The 17,388-nt window shown below is 38.2% G+C and overlaps 1 protein-coding gene across 1 annotated transcript in view; it reads left to right on the top strand.

Annotated features, from left to right (window-relative positions):
• Positions 1–17,388, top strand: part of M1AP (meiosis 1 associated protein) — a 90,638-nt gene that overhangs the window by 5,540 nt on the left and 67,710 nt on the right. The window lies entirely within an intron of this gene.

The following is a 17,388-nucleotide window of genomic DNA, read 5'->3' as shown; positions in this document are numbered from 1 at the left end:
TACACATGGGGGATTTGTACTGCAGAAGAGGAACCCCAAAATTATTAATATGGGAGTGTATATAGGCCACATCTTACCCCCCACCTCCACTCCCGAGAGAGAGAGAGAAAATTTGGCATTTACAGTCCTTTGGAATGTAAGCAACTGACCTCTTTCATCCCTCTTTGAAATGTAAACACAGGGAAGTAAATCTCTAAATTTCTTTAGAGGTCTCTGGCTACTCTATCTCCCTTTAAGTTTCTAAGACTTGTCCTTTAACCCAGGTTCCAGGTTTTTTTGCTCAGAAAGCCCCAACTGTGCAGAAATATGAAAATATTTTTTCTCTATACTTCCATATAGGACTCAGGTGAAACTCCCCCTAGGGTTTCAGAAGGCAAAGGCTGGGCTAAGGGCAATGCTTTTACAGAGCTCTCTCACACATAGACAACTATCTCTTTTCCTCCTCAAACAAATTCAGATCTTCACTTTCTCCCCTTTACAAAGTTCAGACTCTCAGGGGTGGGAAAGACTTCAGAGGTTCTAGTAAATCCTCTTCCTGAGGCAGCCATGCTGTTGGGATAGTCAGAAAAGACCTCATAGAGAGCCAGGACTTTGATTCCTACCTGGTGTGAATAAGACCTCCTCCCATATAGTGTCCATGGAAGCCATGTGGGAGCCTGGACTCCCTCCAACCCATCCAACATTAACAAGGTTTCCATCTCTCCCCCTCCCTATTGAGATGGTGTCAGAGGAGGCCATGTGAGAAGTGGCAGTGAGGCATCTTTTTATCTCCAAGGCAGAATGGTGTCAGTGAAGGCCTAGTGGGAAGCCAGGACTTTTAGGACATTTTTCCTAGTGGAAAGCTTAATGGTAATGAAGCTTACCTACCCCCAGGGTGTCAGTGGGGGGGCATATGAGGAACCTGAACTTCCACCCCCACCCAGAGGTAACAAGGCACGCTCCCTTCTGGGATGTAATTAGAGGCCAAATAGAGTCACACCCCAACCTGACAGTAATTATGTGGAAACCTCACTTCCCCCATTGGTGCAGTGTCAAAATAGGCCTACTAAAGCAGAAGATTTAAACAAGATCCAGAGTCTTAACAGCATAATACCCAAAATGTCCAGAATACAAAAAAAAAAAAAATCACTCATGATTATCAAGAACCAGGGAAATCCCAACTTGAATGAGAAGACAACAGACACCAACACTGAGATGACACAGGTGTTAGAATTATCTGAAAACACTTTTGAAGCAGCCATCATAAACATATTCCAACAAGCAGTTATGAACGTGCTTGCACAAATGGAAAAATATAAAGTCTCACCAAAGAAATAGAAGTATAAAGAAAATCCAAATAGAAATTTTAGACTGAAAAACGCAATACCCATAATTTAAAAAACAAAAATCTACTATGGATGGGCAAAGTGGAGAGGACAGAGGAGCTTGAAAACAGAATAGAAATTACCCAATCTCAGCAACAGAGAGAAAAGATTAAAAAAAAATTAGCAAAGCCACAGGGATCTGTGAGACTATAACAAAGAGCTAACATTTATGTCATCACGGTCCAAGAGGAAAGGGACAGGAGGGTGGAGCTGGACAAATATTTAAAGAAATAATCACTGAAAGTTTCCCAAATTTGGCAAAAGTTATAAACCTAAAGATTCAAGAGGTTGGTGGAGCCCCAAACAGAATAAACACAAAGAAATCCGTTCTAAGACAATCAAAATTCTAAAAACTAAAGACAAAGAAAAACTCCTGAGAGCGGGACACTGACACCTTACCTATAAGGGAGAAACAATCAAGTAATGATAGATTCTTTTCATTAGAAACCATGAAGGCCAGAGGAAGTGTCACATTTTTCAAATGCTGAAAGAAAAGAACTGTTAACCTAGAACTCTGTATCCAGTGAAAATATCCTTAAGGAATGAATCAGAAATCAAGATATTCTCAGATGAAGGAAAACTAAGAGAATTTGTCACCAACAGACCTACCTTAACAGAATGGCTAAAGGAAGTTCTTGAATCAGAAAGGAAATTATAAAGGAAAGACTTTTGGAATATTCAGAAGGAAGAAAGAAGAGTGGAAAGAATAAAATATGAATAAAGATAATAGACTTTCTATAGAGTCTTCTAAATTATATTTGACAATTGAAGCAAAAATTATAACATTGTCTGATATGGTTGTTAGTGCTAGTGTAGTTAGAGGGACTATTTAGGATAATTACATTATAAACAGGGGAGGATAAAAGGACTTAAAGGAAATTAAGGTTTTTACACTTCATTCAAAATGGTAAAATAGGGCTTCCCTGGTGGCGCAGTGGTTGAGGGTCCGCCTGCCGATGCAGGGGTCACGGGTTCGGTCCCCGGTCCGGGAAGATCCCACATGCCACAGAGCAGCTAGGCCCGTGAGCCATGGCCGCTGAGCCTGTGTGTCTGGAGCCTGTGCTCCACAACGGGAGAGGCCATGACAGTGAGAGGCCCGCGTACCGCAAAAAAAAAAAAAAAAGAAAGGTAAAATATTGACAACAGTATACTGTGATAAGGATGTATGTGTATAATGCAATACTTAAAACAACCACTTAAAAAATCTATATAGGGCTTCCCTGGTGGTGCAGTGGTTGAGAGTCCGCCTGCCGATGCAGGAGTCACGGGTTTGTGCCCCGGTCCAGGAAGATCCCACATGCCACGGAGCGGCTGGGCCTGTGAGCCATGGCCGCTGAGCCTGCGCGTCCAGAGCCTGTGCTCCGCAACGGGAGAGGCCACAACAGTGAGAGGCCCGCGTACCGCCAAAAAAAAAAAAAAAAAAACTATATAAAGAGATACACTCAGAAACACTATAGATAAATCAAAATGGGATTCTAAGAAAATATTCAATTAACCCACAGGAAGATAGGTAAAAGGAAACAGAGAAATGAAAAACTGAGGGAACAAACAGAAAGCAACAAACAAATCAACAGGCTGACATACCAATAATTACATTAAATGTATGGTTTTATGGCTTCCCTGGTGGCGCCTATCCCTGGTCCGGGAAGATGCCACATGCCACGGAGCAACTAAGCCCATGCACCACAATACTGAGCCTGTGCTCTAGAGCCTGCAAGCCACAACTACTGAGCTTGCGTGCTGCAACTACTGAAGCCCATGCACCTGGAGCCCATGCTCCGCAACAAGAGAAGCCACCACAGTAAGAAGCCCATGCACTGCAACAAAGAGTAGCCCCTGCTCGCTGCAACTAGAGAAAGCCCTCATGCAGCAACGAAGACCCAAAGCAGCCAAGAATAAATAAATAAAATAAATAAATTTATTTTTTTACATGTAAATGGTTTAAATACACCAATTAAAAGAAAGAGGGAATTCCCTGGTGGTCCAGTGGTTAGGACTCTGTGCTTCCACTAACGGGACCAGGTTCTATCCCTGGTTGGGGAAATAAGATCCCACAAGCTGCACGGTGTGGCAATAAATAAATAAATAAAAGAGATTGGCAGAGGTGGGGGCATGACCCAACTATATCCTATCTACAGGAAACTAACTTCAAACACAATAAAAGTAGGTTGAAAGTAAAAGGATGGAAAAAGATATACCATGATAACAATCAAAACGTTATTAATATATCAAATTAAGTAGACACAATGATAAAAAGAGTCACAGAACAAGAACAAATAGTCCTAAAATTTATATGGAACCCCCAAAGACCTAGAATTGCTGAAGCAATCCTGAAGAAAAAGAACAAAGCTGGAGGCATAACCACCACCCTGCCTCCCACCAGACTTCAGACAATACTACAAAGCTACAGTAATCAAAACAGCCTGGGAACTTCCCTGGCAGTCCAGTGGTTAAGACTCCACACTCCCACTGTAGGGGGCATGGGTTCAATCCCTGGTCAGGGAACTAAGATCCTGCATGCCATGTGGTGCAGCCACACACACAAAAATACTGTGATATTGGCACAAAAACAGACATTTGGGTCAATGGAACAGAATAGAGAGCCAAGGAATAAGCCCACACACCTACAGTCAATTAATCTTCAACAAAGGAAGCAAGAATATACAATGGAGAAGACAGTCTCTTCAGTAAGTGGTATTGGAAAAGCTGGACAGCAACCTGTAAATCAGTGAAGTTAGAGCACTCCCTTATGCCATACATAAAAATAAACTCAAAATGGCTTAAAGACTTAAATATAAAGCATGACAGCATAAAACTCCTAGAAAAGAATATAGGCAAAATATTCTCTGACCTAAATTGTAGCCATGTTTTCTTAGGTCAGTCTCCCAAGGCAAAAGAAATAAAAGCAAAAATAAACAAATGGGACCTAATCAAACTAGGAAACCATAAACGAAGTGAAAAGACAACCTGCAGAATGGGAGAAACTATTTGCAAATGATGCGACCAACAAGGGCTTAATTTCCAAAATATACAAAGCTCATACAGTTCAATACTGAAAATAAATAAATAAATTTTAAAAATGGGCAGAAGACCTAAATAGACATTTCTCCAAAGAAGGCATACAGATGGCCAACAGGCACATGAAAAGATGCTCAACACTGCTAATTATTAGAAAAATGCAAATAACTGCAGTGAGGTATCACCTCACACCAGTCAGAATGGCCATCAAAAAAAGTCTACATGGGCTTCCCTGGTGGCGCAGTGGTTGAGAGTCCGCCTGCTGATGCAGGGGACACGGGTTCGTGCCCCGGTCCAGGAAGATCCCACATGCCGCAGAATGGCTCTGGGCCCGTGAGCCATGGCCGCTGTGCCTGCGCGTCTGGAGCCTGGGCTCTGCAACAGGGAGAGGCCACAACAGTGAGAGGCCCGCATACCGAAAAAAAAAAAACAAGTCTACAAATAATAAACGCTGGAGAGGTTGTGGAGAAAAGGGAACCTCCTGCACTGTTGGTGGGAATGTAAATTGGTGCAGCCACTATAGAGAATAGTATGGGGGTTCCTTAAAAAACTAAAAATAGAGTTACCATTTGATCCAGATATCCCATTCCTGGGCATATATATCTGGAGGAAACCCTAATTTGAAAAGATACATGCACCCCAGTGTTCATAGCAGCATTGTTTACAATAGCCAAGACATGGAAGCAACCTAAGTATCCATCGACAGATGAATGGCTAAAGAAGATGTGGTATATATATACAATTTTACTCAGCCATAAAAAAGAATGAAATAGTGCTATTTGCAGCAACATGGATGGACCTAGAGATTATCATTCTAAGTGAAGTAAGTCAGACAAAGACAAATACCATATGATACCACTTATGTGTGGAATCTAAAAAAAATGATACAAAATGAATTTGCAAAACAGAAACAGACCCACAGACAGAGAACACAAACTTATGGTTACCAAAGGGGGAAAGGGAGGAGGGATGAATTAGGAGTTTGGGATTAACAGATACACACTACTATATACACAATAGATAAACAACAAGGGCCTACTGTATAGCACAGGGAACTATATTCAGTATCTTGTAATAACCTATAATGGAAAAGAATCTGAAAAAGAATATATATATGTGTGTATACATATATATGTATCTGAATCACTTTGCTGTACACCTGAAACTAACGCAACTGTATCTGAATCCCTTTGCTGTACACCTGAAACTAACACAGTGTTGATATCAAGTATAATTTTAAAAAAAAATTTTCAAAAGGAAAAAAAAAAGTCAATCCAACAAAAGATAGCAATCTTATATGTGTACCCACTAAACAACAGAGCTGCAAATGTATGTTAACTGGTCAATGGATAAACAAAATGTATAACTCTCACTCCATAAAACTGGAGTGTCCTACAAGTACACTGAGGACAGAGTGAAAGTGATAGTGATGTTTACGGCCATACGGCAAGTATGTTCCTCTGTTGTGCCATTTTCCTTGTGCATGTCTGTCCCATGACCACATTTGGCTGTGATAGCTATCTTCTGTCAGGCATTAGGGGTAAAGAAAAGTTGAGAGTGATCTGGAAGGGCAAATGAAGATATTCAGCATAGGAGGCTTTTTGGGAGATGAGCTCATGTCCCAAACAAAGGTAAAAGGATTTCATTTCCTTCCTCAATTGACTATGTTCTATGCCTCTGGTACTCCTCAGTACATTTGGCCTTAGATGAATCCCTGATCCCTTATTCACTCCATTAGGAAAGACAGACAGTTCTAGACTAAAAACAACCTCTGGTAACTCAGAAAAAATTGCAAGCCAAAATTTCCATCCAAAAGAACAGTTAAGTTCAACCATGGTCAAACGCTCAAGAAAATCACTGAAACAATGCCATTACCTTATGTATAGAACAGTCCAATCTTTGTTTAAAGAAAAAACTATTACCTTAAATCCATTTTCTCTGACCTATATAAATATCTGACGTTTTCCATCTGCAGAGTTAGCTCAAAATGTAAGTGGAGGAAGACAGCAGGTAGGAAATCTTGCCTAAGTTGAACACCTCAATTTATCTCCTCATATTTAATTTATGAGTATAATGAAATAATTCTGAACTTTTTATGAGAAATCTTGACAAAGGAATTATAATTAAAATATTAGAATTCCTTTTATATCCATTGTGCCCTTAATATAAATAAATTTGACCAAAATGATTAATCTCTCAAAGCAGAGTTTCAGAAGAATTCCATTACTGTGAAGATTTTACCAATTCTTTTACCTTTTCATGAGAACAAAGAAGTTATTTAAATCATATATGATCTACAATGGTATTTGAGGACCAGTAGCGGTCTAATTTGCCTATTACATTTATTTTCTTATCCTTACTAGCTGATCTTCAATAGAATCATTTAAAAGTGGCAAATAATAAGAATATATTATATTAAATAGTGTTCAGGTAAACTCCAATAAAGATAATAAACTGTAATTGAGTGCTGCAGGAGGGTGGGGAGAGTAAGAAAAGGAAATATACAAATTGTATTATTGTATAGTGGAGATTTTCATCGCTCATTAATGGATATTGCTAAAGAAATAACTTAGGGGAATTATATAAACATGGAATTATAAAGATAACCCCTAAAACAAGTACAAACCTTTCTAATTATGACAAGGAAAACATATAGAGAGCAAACAAATTTACACAGTATAGTGATTTTTCAAAAGCTATGAAAACAGTGTATACCTTAAAATAATATAGCTAAAAATAACTAAACTTACCTATTAAAGTACTTTAAAAACAGATTTGATTGCAGAACAAAATTCTGCTGTATTCAAGAGACTACAACAAAGTGATTCAGAAAGGTTGAAAATAAAAGGAAGGGCAAAGGTATACTTGGAAAGTGCACCCCCATAATAAAAAAACAAAAAGCATGATTTTAATATCAGACGTCATTGAATTTAGAGCAGAAAGCACTAAACACGACTAAGAATGGCACTTTAATGCTAGGACACAAAGCAGAGAAGAGTAGAGAATTATCAAGAGGAGCATAAGAAATATATTCAGTAAGAGAGCTTGTTGGAGGGAGAGTCTATTGAAAATATATCAGTTTTGAATACCAGTGTACCAAATAACATAGTATCAACATTTTTTAAAGAAATATAATTATATGCATGAAAGAAATCTGCACCTTCCTGAAGTGCTCATGGAATAGTCACAAAAGTTGACCATATGTTAAGCCACAAATAAACCCCAAAACTTTGATGAATTCCAAAAAGTACAAGTAGATCAGTCAACATTCTCTGAATACAATGCAATAAAACTAGAAATAAATAGCAAATACAGAACAAAAAGTCACTACCACCTGGAAATTTTTAAGCTGTTTAATAGCTTTTGAATCAAAGGAAATCAGGCCAGAATTGCAGTATATCTAGAAAATAATAATAATGAAACACTACATATCAGAACCTACGTGATACAAAAAAAGTTAATGCTGAGAAAAATTCATATCTTTAAACTATATAAATTTCATTATTTATATTAGTAAACCAGAAAAACTGAAAATAAATGAAGCAAGCAACTCAAGAAGAAAAGAAAAAACAAGCTAAAGGAAAGCTAAGGGAAGGAAATAATAAAGATAAAAACAAACAGTAATGAATATAAAAATAGAAAATGGTAGAACAAATGAATAAATCCAAATTTGTTCTTTGGGGAAAAAATAGGAAATAGATCAGCCATTAGTTAACTTAGTTTTTGGAAAAGGGCAGGGGGAAAAGGCACATATACCCAAAATAAGATAAGGAGAAAGTAACCACACTTGTGTGAAATGCATAATTCTCCATGAAAATATAATTACCGAAAGTGAATTCAGAAGAGATAGAAACCTGCCATTTCCCATAAAAGGAATAGGGAAAGTTATGAAAGAGCTACCCTCCCCCAAAATAAAGCACTGGAACCAAATGGTTTTGCAGGGGAATAATACCAAACTTTTAAAGAACAGATTGTTATGTTTTTTAACCATTTTATACCACAGAAAGAAAAAAAAAATCCTTCCAAATTCTTTTTGTGAAGATAATGTAATATTGATCCTAAAATCCAGCAAACATTACACAGAAAGAAAAACTACAGACCGGTCTCACTTATGAGACCGGTTATCTGTTAAACATCCCAAATAAAGTATTAGCAATAGGATCCAGCTCATATTTAAAAAATCATCTACAGGAATGCAGAAATGGTGCCGTATTGAAATCTATTAATATAGTTTACTATGTTAATATATCTAAGAAAAATATGATCGTGTTTATTTCCATACATACTTTAAAAATGGTGTTTAATAAAGTGCAACATCCAATCTTCTTTTAAAAAACCTTAAAAAATTAGGAACAAGTGGCTATTCCTATAGTGTATGTCTATGACAACTCAAAAACCAGATCTTACTTAATGAAAAGATACCGAATATATTCCTGTGTAAAACAAGTAAGTTTACTATCATCACTGTTATCTAACAGTATTTTAGAGATTTTCACTGATATAATTGCACACATAAAAAGAAGTTAGAATATAGAAACAAGGAAAGGAGGGACTTCCCTGGCGGTCCAGTGGTTAAAAACCCTCTGCGCTTCTGCTGCAGGGGGGCGCGGGTTTGATCCGGGGAACTAAGATCCCACATGCCCCAGGGCATGGCCAAAAAAAAAAAAAAAAAAGAAATAAGGAAGAAAAAGATAAAATGATCGTTATTTGAAGATTAATGGTAAAATATCTAGAAAACCCTAAAGAATCAACTAGAAAATTACTTAAAACAACAAAAGAATTCATGACAATGGTCAGGTACAAATATTAATACAGATATAAGTACCCTTTAGGGCTTCCCTGGTGGCACAGTGGTTAAGAATCCGCCTGCCAATGCAGGGGACAAGGGTTCGAGCCCTGGTCCGGGAAGATCCCACATGCCGCGGAGCAACTAAGCCCGTGCACCACAACTACTGAGCCTGCACTCTGGAGCCTGTAAGCCACAACTACTGAGCCCACATCCCACAACTACTGAAGCTCGTGTGCCTAGAGCACATGCTCTGCAACAAGAGAAGGCACTGCAATAAGAAGACCGTGCACCACAACGAAGAGTAGTCCCCGCATGCCGCAACTAGGGAAAGACCGTGCAGCTACGAAGACCAAGCACAGCCAAAAATAAATAAATTAAATAAATAAATTTATTTTAAAAAATAATAATAATAAGTACCCTTTATATTATTCCAGAACAAACAAACCAGAAGTTAAAATGGCAGAAAAGTTCTCATCACAATAACCAAAATGATCAAATAAATGCTTATGAATGAAAATAATAATAAATTTGCAAGATTTATATGAATTAAAATGCTATTGAGAAACACAAAAGAAGACTTGAACAAATGAAAAGTCATTAGCTCTTGGGAGGACTTAGACCAGAAAGAGGTCAGTTATCTCTAAATTAATCTATAAATGTAATGCAATTCCCAGTAAAATTTCTAACACAAGAACTAGACATCTTGATAATAAAGTTAAAATTAGAAACAAAAAACAAACAAGAATAGCTAGAGACTCCTCCTCTCAAATATTAAACAGATATTCACAGTGTGATACTGGAAATTGAAAAAACAGCAATAGAATACAATTTAAAGTCCAGAAATAGACCCAAATACATGGGGGGATTTAGTGTATAATAATGATGCTATTTAACATTAGTTGGAAAAATTATTCAACAAACTAGATAGCCATGTGGGAAGAAATTAAGTTAGAGTCATACGCACAGCTTACACCAGTATAAATTCAAAAAAAAAAATTTTTTTTAATAAATTTATTTATTTTTGGCTGCGTTGGGTCTTCGTTGCTGCGCGCCGGCTTTCTCTAGCTGCAGAGAGTGGGGGCTACTCTTTGTTGTGGTGCACGGTCTTCTCATTGTGGTGGCTTCTCTTGTTGCGGAGCATGGGCTCTAGGCGTGCAGGCTTCAGTAGTTGTGGCTCACGGGCCCTAGAGCGCAGGCTCAGTAGTTGCAGATGGATCAAAGATTTAAATGTAAAAATTGAAAATATCTAAGTACTAGAACAGACTGTATCAGTCTGGGTCCAATCAGGAAACGGAAACCACACAGTGATTTAAACAAGTAAAAAGCGTATAGAGTATTTTAACATAGTTTAACATATTAAACTATGATAATATAGCAATTATAAGATATAAGAGAGCTTTTTGTGGTACCCTAGGGCTGAGGGAGAGATCTCAAAGAAGGACAAACTTGGAAAGGGGACCCCTTTCCCAAGGCTGGGGTTTAGACCCAGTTAGAGAATGTATGGTTGCAGCTCACTGGAGGCAAAGAAGTTCACTGGTTTGCTCAAGCCAGAGCTGGTCCATGGCTACTGGGAAAGCAGGAAGCAACCCTCCAGGTGTAGGCACAGTGGCTGATGCGTAGGCATGCAGAGAGTGGAGAAGCCAATGTGGGCAGGAGGCCTGGAGTAAGCAGTGTCCGTGTTGGAAGAACAGCAGCATTGGGAGGACCACAGGAGACAAAACTTCTGAGGGGAGGGACAGGTGAGCAAAGGGAATCAGGTATCAGTGAAGGCAGGAGGCCTGAAGCATGCAGTGTCCATGCTGAGTGGACAGCTGACAGGTGATCAGGTTAGGGCTGAGAAGTTCCCAGTGTCCTAGTCAGCTCGGGCTGTGACTGGCTGGTTTAAACAATAGACATTTATTTTCTCAAGGTTTAGAAGGCTGGAAGTCCAAGATCAGGGTCCCAGCCTGGTCAGGCTCTGGTGAGAGTCCTCTTTCATCTTGCAGACAGTGGCTTTCTTGCTTTGTACTCATGTGGCCTTTCCTCAGTGCATGTACATGAAGAGAGAGCTCTGCTGTCTATTCCTCTTCTAAGAGCATCAGTCCCATCATGGAGGCCCCACTCTCATGACCTCATCTAAACCTAATTACATCCCAGAGGCCTTGCCTCTAAATACCATCACATTGGGAGTTAGGGCTTCAATTTATGAATTTTAAGGGGACACATTCAGTCCATAACACCAAGGGCCTACAAGTTCTGGGCATGTGGGTGGAGCACTACCAGGTAACTTCATACCCCACTGGTTTCAGCAGGAGTGCACCTTCCTCCTGCAATGTCCCTCCAGTCCACTCTACTCAGAAAACTTAATATCAGGATTACTGTAAAGGAGAAAGGCTTAAAGTAGAATTCTGTCCAGTATTGCAGAGATATACTGAAGGGTGAATTTTGAGCTGAGAGGCAATAAATCAACAATTAACATACAGACCATGGGGGAAAATGTAACAGTAAGAAAGGCCTTTCTAATCATAACACAAAACCCAAAATTCCAAAAATAAAAGATTAATAAATTCAGCTGAATAAATATAGAAAATAGAAAAAATAGAAAATATACACTTGGCCAAAAAAAAAATACTGTGTGTAAAATCTAAAGACAACTGACAATATGAGGAAAAATATTTGCTTCTATATCACATAGGGTTAATTTCCCTAACCGCATAAAGATTTCCTTAAAATCAATAAAGATAATGACCAACAATCAATAGAAAGTGAGAAATTATATACACAGTTTTCATTAAAGGAAATACACATGATGCTGAAACATTGAATATGTTCAGTCTCACTTATAAAAGAAATGCAAGTTAAAACTACATTGAGATGCTATTATTTTTCACCTATTTGGCTGGCAAAGTTTTTTTTTTAAGTTTAATGACATACTGTTTATGAGGATATAAAGAAGCAGACACCCTTATATGCCATTTATGGGCATATATTTTAACACAATTTCTATAGTGGGCAATTTGGTATCACAATTTACGTACCCTTTAACCTAGCAAGTCTGTTTTTAATAGGTTTTGTTTTGTTTTGTTTTGGCTGCACCGGTCTTCGTTGTTGCACGTGGGCTTCTCGAGTTGTGGCGTGTGGGCTCTAGAGTGCATGGGCTTAGTTGCAGTATGTGGTATCTTAGTTCCCCAACCAGGGATCAAACCCGGACCCCCTGCATTGGGAGCACAGAGTCTTAACCACTGGACCACCAGGGAAGTCTCACAAGTCTGTTTTTAGAAACTTATCCTACAGATATGTTTTCATATGTGCAAAAATTATTTGAGTATAAGATTATTCATTTCAGCATTGTTTGCAGTAGCAAAAGATTGGAAACAACCTAATGTTAATTAATAGGGAATTGGTTAAATAAAGTTATGGTCCATCCATTAATGGAATACTATTTTTATATACCATAAAAATTAAGACACTTTTTATATATTGAATGTAACAATTACCCAAATTTACTCTGCAACAAAATCAAGATACGAAAGAGTATCATAATCTCTTATATTTTGGTAAGAAGAAAGATCAAGTTTATCATTTATATTTTCTTCCATGTAAAGAAATATCTCTGGAAGGATACCCAATAAGCTAGTAATATTGATTGCCTCCAGTAAAGTACTGGTTAGCTAAAGAACAAGAGTAGGAAGGTGACTTTTTCTACATATTTTTTTGTAACCTTTGAATCTTGAACACTTGTTGAATGAGAGAAGAAAAATCGCAACAAAATTTTGGAAACTATAATACAGGTGAAAAGTGATAATTGACTTAGCAGTCCCAAGAGAGCTAAATCTTAAGCCAGTAGTGGGAAACCCGAGGAAGAAAGCATTTTAAACCACCAAGTTCTCAAAAGCCTTAGGAATTGGTAAAATCAAGTACTTCTGGAGGTAAGAATGAAGGTAGAGCTAAAAGTAGAAAGATGTTGAACATCTGTTTAAAAAGCAGTTTGACCTTTAGCTGCTCTCTTCTACAACAAAAGCAACAAACTTATTCGTCACCTTAGATGGGGCATCGCAACATGCCCCATACCAGTGGACCCCTAGGAATTTCACTGAGGTAGAAGGCCCCTGAATTTTAGTCAAATTTATTTCCTACCCTCTGGCCTACAAATGTCTTACCAATAAGTTAGAGTAGGTGCTACTTCTTGCTCACTAGGTCCACTCAGCATAATGTCATTAATGTAATGGGCCAGTGTGATAGCTTGTGGAAGGGAATGGCAGTCAAAAATCCCTGTGAACTAAATTATGACATAGGGCTGAAGAATTGTTATACCCCTGAGGTAGGACAGTGAAGGTGTATTGCTGGCCTTGTCAGCTGAAAGCAAACTGCTTCTGTGGGACCTTATAGACAGGAGTGGAGAAAAGGCATTTGCCAGATCAATAGCTACATACCAGGTACCAGGAGATGTGTTAATTTGCTCAAGCAATGAAACCACATCTAGTACAGCAACTGCCATTGGAGTCACCACCTGGTTAAGTTTATGATAATCCACTATCATTCTCCAAGACCCATCTGTCCTCTCTACAGGCCAAATTGGCAAGTTGAATGGGGATATGGTAGAAATCACCACCCCAGCATCTTTCAAGTCCTTGATGGTGGCACTAATTTCTGCAATTCCTCCAGAAATTCAATATTACTTTTATTATTTTCCTAAGTAGAGGCAGTTCTAGAGGCTTCCACTTGGCCTTTCCTACCATAATTGCCCTCACTCCACAGGTCAGTGAACTAATGTGGGGATTCTGCCAGATGTTAAGTATGTCTATTCCAATTATGCTTTCTAAAACTGAGGAAATAGCCACAGGATGCATTTGGGGACCCACTGGACCTGATATAAAATTTCGTTGATCACCTGACCTCCTACTCTGACTAGGGAGCAACAATGATGTTTGGGATCTCCTAGAATTAGTGTCAGTTCATAGCCAGTGTCCAGTAGACCCTGAAATGTCTGATTATCCCCTTTACTTCAGTGTACAGTTACCCTGGTAATGTTCAAATATTTCTGGTCCTGTTTTGATAGTTTTTTAATTCTTTGTTCATGGTGTTGAATCCCTCTTTTATTTCTTTAAACATCTTAAAGGTACTTAAATATATTTGATAATTCTAATATCTGAAATCGTTGGTATTCTAATTCTCCTATTTGTTGTTTCTGCAGTCTCTTTCTCATAATGTTTGTTTCCTCACTGATTTTGTAATTTTGGATTATGAGCTTACCTTAAGCTGATCTTAATGTGTGAAAATTCTGTGAGGCCTGAGTTTAGGTTGTATACCTCTAGAAAGGATTTATGTTTGCTTGAGTCAGGTGCCCTGAGGTGCTATCAACCCAGGACCACTTTAAGTTATGTTTTAAACTTAGGGTTTCCTACACCCTGCAGATAAAGACAAATCCCAAACCCACATGAGGGGAGATATGTGGTTTCTAGGTCCCAGCAGTGATTTCTTTCTCATTTCTACTCAGAGCTCACATAAGTCAACAAGTTTCATTGTCACCTCCCTTGACCAGCAAGTAGATTCTTTCTAGCCCACTTTTTCACTGAGAAAATAACCTTTTGAATGGTCTTAACTTTGAGCCAGGATGGCAATTCCAACTCTTCTCCTTATGAGGACCTAAGGCCTTGTCTCCTTCTCCTTTACAACACAAAGCCCTAGGTTCCCAAGATCAACAAGTAAAGCCAAGACTTTTATACCCATCTCACACTGTAGTTTCCTGTTGTCCCCACTTTGGTACCTGGGGATTTCCCTTAATTTCTTATGAATTCGACTATGCATATAAAAGATATTTGTGTTTTATCTAGTATGTATGCTGTTAGGTCATGGAAGAGTGTGTTTCAGATATCTAGTTTATTTATTTGTAGGTGCTTTTTACATATTAAGAATATTAATGTCATGCTAATCATATACATTGCAAATATTTACCCAGTTTGTTTTTTGTCTTTAACTTTATTCATATTCTCCTTTACTTAACAGAAAATTTTAATTTTTATGTGGTCAGATCTCTTCATTTTTCCTTTTATGGTTTCCTACCTTTGTTGTCATGTTTCCAAAGGACTTCCCTACCAGAAGATAGTATCCTTTTTTTCCTACTATTTTCTTAGTTTATTTTTTCAATAAATTTCTCATTATTGAATAATTTTAGATTCATCAAAAAGTTGCAAAGGCAGTACGGAGAATGCCTGTATTTTCTAACTTATATTTTTCTTCCCCCTGAAATTTATTATATGTGCATCCATTTACCATTTATTCAAAAATAATTTGTTTAATAAAACTGTGTTCCAGGTACTGTTCTAGGCCCTGCAGACCTGGCAATGAAGAGATAGATCAGATTCTTCCTTAGTATATTATTATATTGAGCTTATATTCTAGTGAGATAGACAGACAATAACTTGTCAACATACTTTGGAAAATGTCATTCTAGTGTGACTCTTATCCCTTTCTGTTCTGAGGCTATTTATCTCACTTGTTTGTAAAGTTAGTAGAAAGTGGGAATTATGTCTTTGTTTTAGGTACCTAGTACATCATAAGCACATAATAATAAATGTTTTTTTAAATGGATGACTGAATGGACCTATGTCATTTACATAGATACTATTTTTTTTTCCACTTATTTTTGTCAGTTGTAGAATAGGGCCATTAAGTCAATACAAACCCCTTCTGTTTAATCAGCAACGTCTTAAGTGCTTTTAGGGTTTGATAGTGATAAAAAATAGTAACCACAGCTAACACTGAGTACATACTGTGTGACATGAACTAAGTCATTTAATAGTTAGTCTGTAAGATAAGTATTTCCACTGTCCCCAGTTTCTAATTGAAGACATTTTAGCTTAAGGACTCATAGTCAATAAGAGGAAGAGATAGGTTTGGAACTCAAGTCTATTTGGATCTAAAACCTGAACCAAGACTAGTACTTCTTTAACTAAAATGCCCACTACTCTTCAACAAGCATTCTCTACTCTTGTCAGCCACATTTCCTCTTCCTCTCTGACACATTATATTCACTTTCAACCTCCATAGATGCTTGTATTGAACTTTCAGCCTCTCTACCAATCGCCCAACACACACACATAAACACATAAAATACTGTATTCTTTTTACAAATCTTACCCTTTCAAATCTCAGCCCAATCTCACCCTCTTTCCAACAACACTTACCTTTCTTTTTCTAAATCTCTAAAGTATCAATAGTCTATAACAGTCTCTTTCAACTGGGATACACATACCGCTAGGGCTATAAGACTTCCCAGAGTACACAGGAATATATAATTTTAAAGAATTAATATATAGATCTTCAATTTCCACTAGTATTCTTTTATAAAATTTCTCTGACTAATTATGCCTACGATGAGGGTGTCAGGCTACTTCGTCATTCCCACCATCCCTTTCACAATTACTCTTCTTCCACTTCACAAAGAAAATCCAAAATAAAAAGGAAGAGGTGAGAGGTACAAATCTTTCACCCACTATGAATTTTACTGTGATGAATTGCCATGTGGTTTTGTGTGTGTGTGTGTGTGTGTGTGTGAGAGAGAGAGAGAGGCACCCCTGTCCAAGTGAACTGGTCCTGGTGTGCGTGGAGGAATTTCAGCTCACTATGAATTTTACTGTGATGAATTGCCATGTGGTTTTGTGTGTGTGTGTGTGTGTGTGTGTGTGTGTGTGGTACGCGGGCCTCTCACTGTTGTGGCCTTTCCCGTTGCGGAGCACAGGCTCCGGCCGCGCAGGCTCAGCGGCCATGGCTCACGGGCCCAGCTGCTCCGCGGCATGTGGGATCTTCCCGGACCGGGGCACAAACCCGTGTCCCCTGCATCGGCAGGCGGACTCTCAACCACTGCGCCACCAGGGAAGCCCTGCCATGTGGTTTTAAAAGTTGCAGGGGCACCAAACAAGGAATATTCAAAGTATTGGCATCAATGTAAGAAAGTAAATGACTTATGATTGGGTTAAAAATCTTTTGCAACCAGGTGATTTCCAATTTTAACAAAATTGAAGGAAGACTAAATTGAAGGACTTCCCTGGAGGTCCAGTGGTTAAGACTTCGCCTTCCAATGCAGGAGGTTGCAGGTTCGATCCCTGGTCAGGGAGCTAAGATCCCACATGCCTCGTGGCCAAAAAGCAAAACAAAAAAAACAGAACCAATATTGTAACAAATTCAATAAAGACTTAAAAAAATGGTCCACATCAAAAAAAAATCTTAAAAAAAAAA

Source organism: Physeter macrocephalus, chromosome 12 (assembly GCF_002837175.3).
Source record: "Physeter macrocephalus isolate SW-GA chromosome 12, ASM283717v5, whole genome shotgun sequence".
In the NCBI taxonomy this organism is placed as follows: Eukaryota; Metazoa; Chordata; class Mammalia; order Artiodactyla; family Physeteridae; genus Physeter; species Physeter macrocephalus.
The sequence above is the reverse complement of the archived record's forward strand: the minus strand, read 5'-3'. Positions and strand labels throughout refer to the sequence as shown.